Source organism: Eretmochelys imbricata, chromosome 3 (assembly GCF_965152235.1).
Source record: "Eretmochelys imbricata isolate rEreImb1 chromosome 3, rEreImb1.hap1, whole genome shotgun sequence".
Lineage (NCBI taxonomy): Eukaryota > Metazoa > Chordata > Testudines > Cheloniidae > Eretmochelys > Eretmochelys imbricata.
The window spans coordinates 155,421,531-155,435,814 of NC_135574.1; positions in this window are offsets into that span (position 1 = coordinate 155,421,531).

The following is a 14,284-nucleotide window of genomic DNA, read 5'->3' on the forward strand; positions in this document are numbered from 1 at the left end:
AGTATTCCTGTCTCCAACACTCAGATGCCCAATTCTCAATGGGGTCAAAATCCCAAATAAATCCGTTTTACCCTGTATAAAACTTATACAGGATAAACTCATAAATTGTTCCTCCTCTATAACATTGATAGAGAGATATGCACAGCTGTTTCCCCACCCCCCTCCAGGTATTAATACATACTCTGGATTAATTAATAAGTAAAAAGTAATATTATTAAATACAAAAAGTAGGATTTAAGTGGTTCCAAGTAGTAACAGATAGAACAAAGTGAATTACCAAGCAAAATAAAATAAAACGTGCAAGTCCATGCCTAACACAGTAAGAAACTGAATACAGATAAAATCTCACCATCAGAGATGTTCCAATAAGCTTACAGCTTTACAGACTAGCCTCCTTCTAGTCTGGGTCCAGCAATTAATCGCACCCCCATGGTAACGGTTTGTTCCAGTTTCTTTCAGGTATCCTTTGGGGGTGGAGAGGCTATCTCTTGAGCTAGCTGAAGACAAAATGGAGGGGTCTCCCAGGGGTTTAAATAGACTTTCTCTTGTGGGTGGATGCCCCTCTCTCCCCCCAGCTACCAGATGGAGTTTTGGAATCACATGGGCAAGTCACATGTCCATGCATGACTCAGAACTTACAGGTAGCAGCCATGGTTCACATGCTACCTTGAACTTCCTCAAGTAGACTTCTTATGTGGATTGGAGTCTTCCAAGATCCATTTTTTGTTAAGTGTTTCTTGACTGGGCACTTAATTTGCACATTCCTTTCTCAAGAAGCTGAACAAATGTTTTACTAAGGCTACTTAAAATCAAACCAGTACACAGACAATATTCATAACTTCAAATACAAAAATGATAAATGCATACAAATATGATGAATAGATTCAATAGATCATAACCTTTACAGAGATATGTTACATGTCATATGTAGCATAAAACATATTCCAGTTATGTCATATATACATTCATAAGCATATTTCCATAAAGCCTTGTGGGGTGCAATGTCACAACTGGCTCAAAGGAAAAAGCAACACTTATTGATCACCATCAGCACTTCATGCAACCTCTAACTATTTCTTGAAGATCCACAAGCCAAGCAGGCCTACCTCAACCCCACTTAGTTTGTGAGCTCAGATGAGCACTTAGATAATATGGTAAGGGGTGCTAAAGAAACCCCTTTGCTAGATCTACAGCTCAAGTATGGCTTCAATTCAGAGGGAGCCTCTGGAGAAAAATTATCAAAGAAACAGAGGAAGGAGTTAGTTAAATTAAAATAAAATGGTAAAGATCCAGTTTTGTAATTATTATTAAGCTACAAGGTGAACCCCATTCAAGCAGTTCAGATCATCCAATTAAGATGGCTCCATGGATTGACCATGTTGGAGGTGAAGAGAGTCCACGATAGGATAGGAAGAAGTGATACTCTGTTGAAATCCAAATCCAGAGGAGCAATTACACAAAATCTCTTAGTAGGCAAATTTTAGGGGAAACTTAAAAGTGAATTGTAAAAACAGCCTGACCAAGCATGAGGCAGCAGTTTATAGAATATCAATTGCTATGCCTGGGGGACAAGATGAGAGAAACATGCCCAGAACATCATACAGCCCTGATAAAAAAAATAGTGAATTTCCCCAATGAATGCAGCAAGGTTACCAGCAACATCAGGTCACCAGCAACACAGCCAAATAAAAGGATTTACCCAGCCCCTTCCCTCAGGCAGAGGGTGGTGGTGAAGAAGACTCACATTCCAGAGGCCAACGAGAGTTCAAGTAGGGGAGGGGTGGATTCTTGTTGAGCATGTGCTTGAGGATTGATGCCTTATTGTCACAGCCACATAATATACTACCAAAAGGGGATCTGGCCTCCCACCTTCCCAGAACTCAGTCTCTTCCTGCCTTTGGCCTAGGGAGAATGATTAGGCCCCATTTTAGGTTTTCCTAGGCAAGTTCTCTCATGGGTTGGATGGCCAATGGCTGGGATCCACAGGGGGACTTAGGCACTGGGACACTGAGCTTTACGGTACCTCACCGTTAGGTGCCTAGAAAACCACAGGAACAACCCTGCAATCCACAAAGCTGAGTGAGGTGCCTAGGCCTAGGCTCATTCTACAATGAATGTGAGAGAAAAGCACCTTAGAATGTGATCCCCAAAACACCCATGCTAGGCCCAGAGCTGCCTAAGCTAGCCAATGAGAGATGCCAACGAGATGGGGTTGTTTTAAGCCCTGGCCCTCTCATGGAGATTGGTGCCTAAATCCGGGTTTCAGGAAGGTGCCTCTCTCTCCATAATGACAGGTTTCAGAGTAGCAGCCGTGTTAGTCTGTATTCACAAAAAGAAAAGGAGGACATGTGGCACCTTAGAGACTAACAAATTTATTGGAGCATAAGTTTTCGTGAGCTACAGCTCACTTCATCTGAATGCATCTGATTAAGTGAGCTGTAACTCATGAAAGCTTATGCTCAAATAAATTTGTTAGTCTCTAAGGTGCCACAAGTACTCCTTTTCTCTCTCGATAGCGGTTTACAATTGGGGACTAGGAGTCAGGTGACTTAGGTGCCTCTTGTGGGAATGAGTTAGGCACCTGCCTTGCTCCACACCAGGTAGCTCGCTGAAAAGGTGGTGCCCACCTTATCAATTTTAATCCAGTGGCTAGAACTCTCATCTGGAATGTGGGAGACTCCGGTTCAATTTCCCCGGCTGGAAGAAAGGATTTGAGCAGGGAGGGCTTCCACCTCTCAGGAACTTGCTCTAAACACTGAGCTGGAGCACCCTCCATCTCTCCTATTGAAACTCTTCCACTGTAGATAAATACTTAAGTAGTCACTGGATTAGAGAGAGAGAATGACTCTGTAGCCCAGTGTTTAGGTCACCCATGGGTGAGACCCAGGTTCCAGTCCCCCTGCTCCAAACACTCTTTCATTATTTAATCCACAGTGGAACATCTTCAGCAGGAGAGACTGAGGCATCTCCACATCAGAATAGCCCTAGCCCAGTGGTTAGCACACCATCCTGAGTGGTGGGAGACCTCTGTTTAAATCGTCTCTACCTTTTCTAGCAGAGAGGGGGAGGTCTCTGTCTTCCACAGCTCAGCTGAATGCTCTATAAGTTATAAGGTGGGCACCACTTCCTCCTCTGGCAGGATTTTGAATGGGACCTGATCCACTAGGTGGCCCCTAAACACCCCTAGTGGATTGGGACCTGCATGCAACTTAGGTGGCTGAACACGTCTTATGCTGGTTCGTGACTTGCTCTGGAGCTTAGGCAGGGGATAGGCACTCAGACTCTTAGAGGGAGGCAGCAGTGCACATGCCAAGAGGCAGAAACATAGGCATCAAGGAAATTTTACTCTGAAAACATAGGCAACAAGTGAGTTTAGGTTAAGCAGGAGTATAGTGGATCTCAGGGGAGCCAAAACTGGGAGTTAGGCACCTAAACACTGTAGTGCATCTAAGCCTACGTGCTTAGGAGAATGGGTACAAATCACTCCTTTGGAAAGGGGGCTGTTGGAATTCTGTGTAGACAGATAATTCAGGGAGGCCCAAATCAATTAGCAACCTGCCAAAAACCTAGCCCTGGTATTTGTATATACATTTACCTACATGTGTTTGATCAGAATTAAATAGACATATGTATAAGTAGGACCACAGCTCAGCATATCCCCTCCTGGCTAGGATTGGCATTGCAGGACCTTCTCTCTCAGTCACTTACCTCCAACAGTGGTTCAGGTCCTTTGTTGGTCTGGTTCTTTTAGTGACTCGGCTCTCCAGACAGCATCACATACAGCCTCACCCCTTCCAGGGTTTCAGTGTCTCAAACACTGTCCAATACAATACTGGTCATCAATACTACATCTCCCACCCCTGCTAAAATGGTCTTTAATCCCACTCTTCTATCACAGCAGGGGGTCCCCAGGTTACTTCCCAGAAGAGTTTAACCAGCCCAAACACAACTTAAAGCACTTCTGCACATTCTGGGCTTATAGTTCATCAAGCTCTCCCCGGATGCCTGTTCCACATCCAGAACACCAAGACATAGGGCTGATAGGGTTGCAAACCCTCCAGGATTGCCCTGGAGTCTCCAGGAAGTCAAGCTTAATCTTTAATTAAAGATTATGTCATGTGATGAAACCCCCAGGAATACATTCAACCAAAATTGGCAACCCTAAGGGTGGGCTGCATATCTGTGCCTACCCCATAGGTTTTTCCACAAAGAGAGGGAACTTTAGCTTATAACTGTAGTCCTCCCTTCTAGATGCCCACTCTTTCCTTTGTGAAGCACCCCAGAAAGGGTTTAATAAGGAATTGAATCGGACACCCCTCCAGGTACAACAAGTGGGCTAAATGAGCTTTCAGGCTCTTGTTAACCCTTGTCTACCAAGGTAGGATTTACACACTCCATCGTAGCATAACTGTGCGTTTTGCCATTACCTTTCTGACAGATGTGGCTTGTTAGTTGTGTTTTCTTGCAATGAATAAAGAGGGCCAGATTCTTTCCTGTACCTAGATCCACTAAGCGGAGGAAAGAGTGTGGCGAGTCAGGAAACTGGTAACAGTTCCCTAATGGTTATCATTCATTTTGGCTGGTTTGGCCCTTGCATAGGTTAGAGCAGCCAAAAGCGAAGGTCCATTTGAAACATTCCCTAAGGGACTGAACACTAGCTGTGAATAGGCAGAGGACAGTGAGCCAAGCCCTGCCTACTCCCTATCTTGATCCCCCCCTTCCCCAATTTGTCCCCTAGGCGAGGGCCTAGAAGAGGGTGGAACAGCGACTGGGTATGCTGGCAGTGAACAAGCCGAGAGCTCCCAACACCATGAGGATTCTCAGCAGGCTAGAATTAGCTGCTGTACTTCCTTATTGAACATAGAGATCTGGTGGTTATTTGTGTGTGTGCAGGGGGAGGGGGGGAAGGGGAGGGAGGCTGCACTTTGGACAGCCCAGCTGTAATACATGAGCCAAAAGTCTCCTCACAGTTCCACCCATGCAACCCTATCGACTGCAGTGGGCTAGAAGTAGGGAGGCAGCGTGGCCAGTGGACAGAGCATAGAGCTAGAAAACCAGTGTTCTTTTACCAGCTCTTCTTCTTGGCTGGGTCATTTAGCCCCTCTTTGGCTCAGTTTCCCTATCTGTAAAATGGGATAACAGTGCTTATTTATCTTTGCAGCATGCTTAGAGATCTATAGATTAAGTAAAGAACAAAAGGAGAGTTTGTGTCTGTAGCTAAATAAATACATGCCGATCTGTGATGGGGTTTTCGCCCCACACCAGCCCTGAAAGGATTAAGGAAGCTCAGAAAGGGCCAGTTAAAGTAGGCCCCACATGAGTGGACTAGGCTGGAGGAGAAACCCCTGATTAGAGGGTGAAGCTCACCTGAGCAGGTGTGAGCTGGGCTAATATAAAGCCAGGAAGCTGGCAAGTTACTTTGCAACAGAAAGGGGGCTGGTAGAGAATTCTTTGACCCCAAATGAAGTCACTCTAGAAACTGAAGAAGCATGTATTAGAGAAGGAGAATGGATACAAAGGCGGTGGGGGAAGATAAAGGAGTAGGAGAAGATGATGATGATTTCAGCAAGAAAGAAAACCCAAGAAAGGAAATAAACCAAAATGTTATAATTGTAAGATTCCTATTCAGAGAAATAAGATTAGATTATGTTAACCCTATGAAAATAGCTGACTGGATTTTTTTAAAAAAAAGCGTAGGGGATATTGTAAGAGCTAGGAGGCTGTGAAAGGGTGATCTTTTCTTTTTTCATTCGACTAAAGAGCAAACTGATAAACTCCTAAAAATTAAAATATCAAAAGTTAAAATAAATTGTCAGCTCCCAAAGTATTTTCCTGGAATATAGGGGGTAATATGTAGTGTGCCATTACAGCTGATAACCAATAGCATAGGAGAAGATTAAGTGTTTAGTAAGTGACTAATTAGTAAAGGAGGAGGAGAAACCAAACCAGCAGCAGCTGTACTGATTACATTTAAAGGAGGGACTCTACCTGAGAGAGTAACACTAGGGTTTCAGATATTCAGAATCAAGCCATATATCCTCCTGCCCATGGTATGGGCATTTAGCAGCTGTTTATAAAAGGAAAATAAGATGCAGTAAATGTGGGGGAGAGTATTCCTATGAAAACTGTAGAGAAGCAACAAAGATCAAATGTAGTAACTGGGGTGGTAATCACAGCCCAACATATAGAGGGTGAGTTGCAGCAAGGCAAACTAAAGAGATAAAAAAATTGTGAATAACCTGTCTTATGCAGAAGCTGTAAGGAGATTCTCAAAGCATCAAATGGAGAGGGAAGAGACAATCGGCACAGGAAAAGGTGAACTGTCAGCACCGCCTCATTCTACAAAGAACACGGTGGAAGGAATAAAAGCTATACTAGTAATGAAAAAAGAAATGTTTATTGCATTTATGATAGAAGTGATACAACATACATCACAAATTGGAAAAAATGAATAACAGCAAGTGTGGTGGAAAATACTTTTGAATTAGCAACTTGTCAATGGACTGCATTTGTGCAAGTTTGAATTAAATGAATGAAGAAATATGACTAGTATGGGGATCTCAATCTTTTGCTGGAATGTGCACAGTCTGATAGCACATGGTCAAGAACTAAAAGAAAATATCCTAGAAATGAAAACTAAACCAGACATCTTATGTATCCAGGAAACATGGCTGGTTGAAAAGCTTGCTTTTAAATTCCCAGGGTATATTGCCTTTAGGCAAGACTGAAAACTAGGAAGAGGAGGAGGCATTTGCACTTTCATCAGGGAAAGATTATACTAAATAGCAGAGAAGGAAGAAGAAGCCTAGACTATAATGCTGTTGAGATCCCAATGCAGAAGAGTAATATTTCTTTACAGATTTATAATGTATATAACCCATGTGGAAAATTAGAAAGCTCAGAGCTACAAGAAATAGTGAAGAATGAAAACACCATATATTATATGCTGTGACCTAAATAATCATAATAAATTGTGGGGAAGTAAGACAACTGATAAAAATGATGCATTCTTAGAAAAGTTCATAGATGGAAATAATCTAGTGGTTTTAAACAATAGCACTTCAGCTAGATTTAATACAACAGATGCTACATTTTCCTGCTTAGACCCGGGAATTATAACAACCTATATTGCAAGTAAATGCAACTGGGAAATAAATAAGGAAGAAGGAATGGGAAGCAATCATTTCCCTATGCTTATTGCTTTTCAAGGGCAAGGTAAGGTTGAAGGTAATGGAAAATTACGCACTTGGAATTTTCCAAAAGCTAATTGGGAGATATTTACAAGTGAATGTACTGAATTTTGTTAACCATTGTGAGTGATAAGAGAGAATCTCAAAGACAATGTAACAAGTGATTAATAGCAGAAGTTACTGTAGCCATACCCTAGGATATTGAAGTACCCCAAAAATAAAAGCTCACTTCCATGGTGGAATGAGGAGTGCAAAATGGCAGTTAAAGAAAGGAACATAGTCTATAAAAACACAAAAAATACAATGAATAGTGAAGACTTAATGACATATAAAAGAAGTAAGGCAATAGTACAAAGAATTGGAAAAGGATCAAAGAAAGAATTGGAGAAAATACTGTGGACGGATAAACAAAGATATCAAGACATCAAAAATATAAAGGCAAATAAGAGAGAACTGAATTCAGACTAAAAGTAGCCACATATTGGGACTGACAACACAGATAGAAGTTGTGATAATGAGAAAGTAGAAGTTTTAGCAGAAACTTTCCGAGCGGTGAATAATGATGAAACCTAAGTGAGGATTTCTACCAGATTAAAAGACAATGCATTGAAGAGAATCATGATTTATTATGTAATTGGGGTAAACATGAAGATACTCTATTGAAAGAATGATTTTGTGTGTGTGAATTTGAGAAAGCTATTGATATCAGCAATAATACATCCCCAGGTAAAGATAATATATGTAACATAATGTTTAAATATCTCTGAAAGCAGTTTGAGGGTTATCTTGGAATTGTTTATCACTATAGGGGAAGAAGGAGTGATACAGGTAGGTGAAAACACGAAGTAGTGATTCCAATATGAAAATCAGGCAAACTATCCACAAAAGTGGATGCCTATAGACCAATTGCTGTTACATCCTGTCTGCATAAAATTACAGGGGGAATGAAAGATTGGCTGCCTATTCGGAAAACAATGGCATTATAGATAAGGTGCAGAATGGTTTTAGGAGAGGAAGATGTACCATTGATCAGATTGCTAAATGAGAAACTGAAATACAAAAGTAGTATGAGACACAAGGGTTTCATGATAGCTGCCTTTCTAGATAGTGAAAAAATGTATGACACGCTCTGGAGGGAAGGCTTATTGTACAAAGTAGGTGTACTGGGATAAGGGGAAGAATGTGCAGGTAGATTAGAGAAGTTTTGAGTAAAAGTATTATGCAGGTCAGAGTGGGGAAAGTTATGTTGAATACATCATATCAAAAATGGTTCATCATGAGGAAGTGTTATCAACCCAACATTATTTAATATTATGATAAATGATCCCCCAAACAAGTAAGTGTCATTCTAGGTTGGAGTCATTTTATTAGCAAATGATTGTGCTTGGTGGGTTAGGACCAGGAATATTGAAGTGGCAGAAAGGAGAATCAACATGTATTACAAGAGACCTCTGACTAGAGAAATGCATGGGGTTTCATGTTCTGCATTGCTAATACCCAAGGATTGCTCTTTACAAAAAGGAAAGTTACAAAGTAACAAATAGATGTAGTTAAAAGGTTTGTATTCTTAGGGGTACTATTTGATACTAAATTACTTTTAAAAGATCATATAAACTGTGTTAAAGATAAATGTACAGGAAGAATTAACCTGCTTAAAAGTCTTGCTGGGAGTAATGGGGGGAGAGGAAATAAGAAAACACTGCTGATGGTACACAGAGCCTTAATCAGATCAGTTATTGAGTATGGCTGCCAAGCTTTTGGGTCAGCATTAAATGCAGAACTAATAGAAGTCCATGCACTATGAATTGCATGTAGTGTATTTGTTACATAGAATATCAGGGTTGGAAGGGACCTCAGGAGATCATCTAGTCCAACCCCCTGCTCAAAGCAGGACCAATCCCCAATTTTTGCCCCCGATGGCCCCCTCAAGGATTGAACTCACAACCCTGGGTTTAGCAGGCCAATGCTCAAACCACTGAGCTATCCCTCTCCCCTACATATAGCATCTAGTGACATGCCAGTTATACTATGAATGGAACTACTGGCTCTAACTTTCCGGGCCAAAGTTAATGGGAACTGCAATGATGAAGGTACCAAACAAATGTATGTGGGCTGTTGGGAATTGGATAGCCAAACGGTAGCACATGGTGTTAGAACTCCACATGCTGTTAGAGGTAAAGTGTGGGTGCAGGAGTGGAAAGACAAGGAAAAATTGAACAAAGTCAAAACTTAGTTATGTGAAAATTAGTTATGGATGGAAAGTCACATGTCCCAACTTGGATTTAGATTTATTTTATAAATTTATGGCTAAAATAGAGACAGTAGGCATTAAATATGAAGTGTACCAGTCTATGGAGGAGAAGTGGAATCAGTTTTGTTAAATATATACACATGGGTCCAAAGAAGAAAAAACAGGAAGAGGTGGGGATGGCATATTGTACACAAAAAATTGGAATTCGTACATCTAAAAGAATATCTGACTATTTAGGTGTCATGATAACCAGACTAGTAGCAATAATGCTAGCATTGGATTGGAGCTGGAATGTGTGCTCAGCAGGAGCGGTCATTTTTTCAGATTCAATCTCAGCCCTGATTGGGGTGATCAGATGTCATGATTTTATAGGGACAGTCCCAATATTCTGGGCTTTGTCTTATATAGGTGCCTATTACCCCCCACCCCTGTCCTGATTTATCACACTTGCTATCTGGTCACCCTAGGCCTGATAGCAATAAAAAAAAGGGTGTCTCCATATGTAGAAGTGATTTAATTAATGAAATCATATGTCTACTAACAGAGTTAGTACAAATGGGCATACATGTAGCATTAGCTTGGATCCCAGTGCATATAAGTTTAGTTCATAAGTTTAGTTCAGAAAAAATTACAAGAGGAAGGGCAAATTTGGATTAATGAAAAGAGAGAGGACGATTTTTTTTTAATTGTGCCCTAGAATTGAGGACGACGACATACTTCAGGGCTTGGCCAGGACTAATGAAGGGCTTTTGTTTAAAGTACTAACTAGTTTAAAGAAAAATCTGTTTGGAATAACTAGACACAAAGATGGACTATGTGCACTCTACTCTAATGTGGAAGAAACAATTGATCACCTTCTATGGGTATGTAAGGGCTTTGATAAAGAAAGGGAAAAGCTTTCTGAGAGATTTAAATGACTTAAGGTAAAAAAAACACATTACATTGTGTGATTTAAAACATCAGGGAAATGGAGTATTATCAAAAGGTGCTGTTACATTACCTGAAAGACACAGGCAGAGTGAGAAGATATAAACCGCTAAGTAGTGAGGAATTATAGTTAGTGATGGCTATAGACTATTCATTCAAGTCTGCTTTGCCACAAAAAAAGGGGAGGAAGAAAGAAAGAGGGTTGCAGTGAGGAAGTGGGGAAGGAGAGAACCGAGGCAAAGAGTGGGTGCTGGAAGACTAGTCCTGAAAGAAGGGAGGAGGAAAAAAGCCTACGGGAGGTGGAGTAGGACACAGCCCAGGAAGAGAGTAGTAAGGCTGAAGTCTAAGACGACCTTGGCTGTGTGTTATAGGCTCCCTGAGCTGGAATCATAGAACCATAGGGTTAGAAGGGACCACAAGGGTCACCTAGTCCAGCCCCCTGCCAAGATGCAGGATTTGTTGTGTCTAAACCCAGAGTAATGGGTGGGACTGGGTTCCCCCAACCAGGCACTGAGGTAGTCCCAGTGAATGAGAAGACTGCCTAAGACAGTGGGTCCCGAGAGACTTTGAGAACTCACACCCCCAAGAAGGGGAAACTACAGTGACCTGGCCGGAGGGCCAAACGACGATAAGGGAGCATTTAAGTCCCAAGACGGAGAGAATCAGAAAGTGACAGAGTGCAACTGCAGGAAGGGGTGTTGGCCTGACAGAGCTAATCCCCAGACATGGTCAGAAGGAGGCACTGTAGTGGTGAGTAGAGAACCCCATGACTCTCCCACAAAAAACCTACATGCTTGTGATGTTATGCACATTTAATCTCTGAAAATCAGCAACTGGCACAATTAAGGTTACAGGTGCAACCTTAACTCTGCCCCTGGTGTGTGTGTGTGTGTTGATGTCATTTTTAATGACATGATTACATACCATTTCATAAATAATATAATATCAGGCAATTTTTGTTGTACAACCTTATTTATTACTTCTGAGTCTGTTGTCTCCAATTAATCTATTCCAGTGTGGAAGAACATCACTCCATCCGTGAATCAGCAACTCCAGAGGGGAAACTACATACAGCCACATTCTTAATGTACAGCAAATCGCTGTCTTAACACTCGGTTAGTGTTCCACAGCGCATTGAGTTATTGTCCTCTGATTTCAGATTAGTCCAGATCTAGTGCCCCGGTAGAAGAATTAAGGAGTAGATGAAATAAGATGTGTGCCATCAAGCTTCCAGAGCAGTGCAGGAGCATGTTGCCATCACAGCCACTAAGGCAGGAACATGAGAAGCAGTCGGTGTTTCATAACCTGCTTCCCTTTTCATGGGGAGCTACATAAGAGGAGGGGACCAATTTGCATATAGCGGAAGGGTTCCGAGATGTTCCTAGAAAGAAAGCAAAGGAAAACCGTTATTTCACTGTGATTTTTAATGTGTGATCATGATCAGAAATAGAACAGAGGCCAGCATCATCCTACTCTACATGTTATTCATGGAATTTAACACCAGAAGGGACCACCGGATCATCTAGTCTGACCTCCTGTATATGACAAGCCATCAACACCACCCAGCATCCATGCCCAAAGTAGGACAGCCCTCAAGAGAGTAAACTATTATGTGCCACAGGCAGGGAACTGGGGGACTGAGGTGCCACCAATGGATCTTCTCATCTAAATATTTCACGGCTTGACTAGTGATGGGAATTCCCCAAACAACTGAAGGGCCACATCCTGAAATCCTTCTTTAGTCCTTACTCATGGAAAATTCTCCACTGAAGAAAATAAGTTGGATATAAAGGGAAGGGTAAACCCCTTTAAAATCCCTCCTGGCCAGAGGAAAAATCCTCTCACCTGTAAAGGGTTAAGAAGCTAATGGTAACCTCGCTGGCACCTGACCAAAATGACCAATGAGGAGACAAGAATCTTTTAAAAGCTGGGAGGAGGGAGAGAAACAAAGGGTCTGTGTCTGTCGGTATGCTGCTTTTGCCGGGATAGACCAGGAATGGAGTCTTAGAACTTTTAGTAAGTAATCTAGCTAGGTACGTGTTAGATCATGATTTCTTTAAATGGCTGAGAAAAGAATTGTGCTGAATAGAATGACTATTTCTGTCTGTATGTCTTTTTTGTAACCTAAGGTTTTGCCTAGAGGGATTCTCTATGTTTTGAATCTAATCACCCTGTAAGGTATCTACCATCCTGATTTTACAGAGGTGATTCCTTTACTTCTACTTACTTCTATTTCTATTAGAAAAGTCTTCTTGTAAGAAAACTGAATGCTTTTTCATTGTTCTCCGATCCAAGGGTTTGGGTCTGTGGTCACCTATGCAAATTGGTGAGGATTTTTACCAAACCTTTCCCAGGAAGTGGGGTGCAAGGGTTGGGAGGATTTTGGGGGGAAGACGTGTCCAAACTATATTTCCCAGTAAACCCAGTTAGAGTTTGGTGGTGGCAGTGGATATTCCAAGGACAAAGGATAAAATTAATTTGTACCTTGGGGAAGTTTTAACCTAAGCTGGTAAAAGTAAGCTTAGGAGGTTTTCATGCAGGTCCCCACATCTGTACCCTAGAGTTCAGAGTGAGGGAGGAACCTTGACATGGTGGCAGAATGTTGGGATTAACCTGAAATCATTTTGAGATAAATTTGAGATTTTTTGAACTAGAAATAGATTTTAAAAAGGATTTTTTTTTCCTTTGGAGCTGCTGGAAAGCAGCTTGTTTTTTCTCTGCTTTGGGGCCAGAGTGGAGACAAAAGGGGATTATCTTTGCGAACTGCAGGTTTTCTTTGCCTGGAGGCAGGGTACTTAACCTCCTGCATGGAAATTCACAGTCTTGGTAAACCAGAAGTTTTTTTTTTTCTCTAAAAGTAAATGTGGGGGGGTGTTCTACCCATTTGCCTGGAGACAAAAATGGCAGGGGCTTTTTTTTTAAGATTGATTTTTTTTTTTTTTTTTTACAAGGAGCACAAGTTTGAAAAGGAATTTTTTTTTCCCTTTGGGCTGCTGGTAAGCAGGTTTCCAAGTAGTTGGAGGTTTTTTGCTTTGATTTGGGTCCAGAGCAGAGACAAAGGGAATTATCTTTTTCTGTAGGCTGACAATCACTATCAGAGAATAGGTATTCTATTCCAGCACAGCAAAATTTTACAGCCAAGTTTTGTTTGTTTATTTCTAAACCTCAGGTGTAAAGTTAGTTAAAAACAGAGAGGTTAGGATGACAAAATCCATGGCTCAACAAAAGCTGGAATTAGCCAGATTTCAGGCTGAGGAAAAACAAAGGGAACATGAAAGACAGAACTCATGCGGCTGAAGGAGGAGGAGAGGGGAAAAGAGAGGAAGCATGCACTGGAGATGGAGATGGTAAAGGCTCAGCAGAATATACCAACAAATCCTAGCAATCCTTCTCCAGCCACTCCCCATCATTGAAGTTCCATTTCAGCGAGTAGCTGTGGATATTCTGGGTCCTTTTCCGAAAAAGACACCCAGAGGAAAGCAGTACATACTGACTTTCATGGATTTTGGCACCCGACGGCCAGAAGCAGTAGCTCTAAGCAACACCAGGGCTAAAAGTGTGTGCCAGGCACTAGCAGACATTTTTGCCAGGGTAGGTTGGCCCTCTGACATCCTCACAGATGCAGGGTCTAATTTCCTGGCAGGAACTATGGAAAACCTTTGGGAAGCTCATGGGGTAAATCACTTGGTTGCCACTCCTTACCACCATCAAACAAATGGCATGGTGGAGAAGTTTAATGGAACTTTGGGGGCCATGATATGTAAATTCGTAAATGAGCACTCCAATGATTGGGACCTAGTGTTGCAGCAGTTGCTCTTTGCCTACAGAGCTGTACCACATCCCAGTTTAGGGTTTTCCCCATTTGAACTTGTATATGGCCGTGAGGTTAAGGGGCCATTACAGTTGGTGAAGCAGC